Source organism: Herpailurus yagouaroundi, unplaced genomic scaffold (genome assembly GCF_014898765.1).
Source record: "Herpailurus yagouaroundi ecotype Mexico unplaced genomic scaffold, PumYag 141, whole genome shotgun sequence".
Classification (NCBI taxonomy): Eukaryota; Metazoa; Chordata; class Mammalia; order Carnivora; family Felidae; genus Herpailurus; species Herpailurus yagouaroundi.
This window is the reverse complement of record NW_024412396.1, coordinates 12,411,348-12,412,670: the sequence shown is the minus strand read 5'-3', so window position 1 is coordinate 12,412,670 and position 1,323 is coordinate 12,411,348.

Sequence of the window (1,323 nt, the reverse complement as noted above, 5' to 3'; positions counted from 1 at the left end):
TCCCTCCCTCCTTTTTTTCTCTCTTTTCTTTTCTTTTCTTTTCTTTTTCTTTTCTTTCCTGCCTTCCTGCCTTCCTGCCTTCCTGCCTTCCTGCCTTCCTTCCCATCCATCGGTATTCTGAAGACCTTTACTGAACCAAGGCTGTTTGTGAATCACTGAGCTAGGCACTAAGGGGGGACATGAAGATGAACGAGGCATGGTTTGTGCTTCTTGGGAGGTGGGGGTGGTTTACCAGGTTAGCCCCTCTTCTTCATAATGATTTACTAGGAGATCTATGAAAGCAGGAGCATCTAAGGGTGAATCACTTACCTTAGCATACCAGAGTTGTTTCTTAAGCCTGCTAGTTGTTGTCATTCTTTGGGAATTAAGCCCAAGAACGAGGTTGGTGTTGTGTTGCTATATGATATGAACTATTGGCAAAGGTATTTTTCTTGCTCTCCTAAGTCCTCTATTCTTCCTACTTTTTGAACCTGGATAATAAGCCTTTTAGCCTGAACAGACTGTCTTCTGGGCTTGACAATATACATTATCTCTTACCTTCAAATGCAATGCTGAGGCCAGGCTGACTTCAAATTGTCGGAAGCATGTTCAATGTAAACAGGCTTTGTCTAGGAATAGGCAAAGATGGGGGAGAATTACAGTCCACAAGGGCTAAAATCCATTTCTTTATGCTCAACTGACGCAAATCTTCCCTCTTGTCCCACCTGCTGCCTTTATTTGAAGTTCTTTTTCTTTTTCTTGTTCCTTATTGCAAAATAAACAATATCAGTATTGGCTGGGAAGGAGAAGAGGAAAGGTCCGGAGGGCTGGCTACAGATCCCTGTTCTGTCCATGACCTGCAACCTGCGGCCTTGACACACTGACTTGCTGCCGGCCTGATTGGGGAGAGGTCCTGTGCCTCTGGGGCTCGGGGCCCTGGCTTGGCTGCTGGCCTGGTGCTGGGGACATGGCGGGGCTCCTGGCTGTCAGTGGGTCTGAGTCCAGAGCTTGCTTGTTCTCTTTTTGGCCAAGAGGTGTTTTTTTATTTCATTAGTGACATAATTTAGCATTGATGGGTACAAATAAAGGATGGGGAACTTGCTGGTACTAAGGGAGGCTTGAGCCTGGGGGAGAATCCTGGACTTCTACCACTTCTACTGCAGAAGCTTGAGATGCAGTGAGGATTTCACTTCATCCGTCCCTGTCTGGCTGCTGCTTTTCAACTCTCCTTGCCACCACCTGCAGACCACGGGGCTGAAGCAGTGTCCAGCAATACAGAATTAGGGCCAACCAACACGACCATCAGCTGACAGAGGGTCAGCCCTAGTACCACACTCATCCATT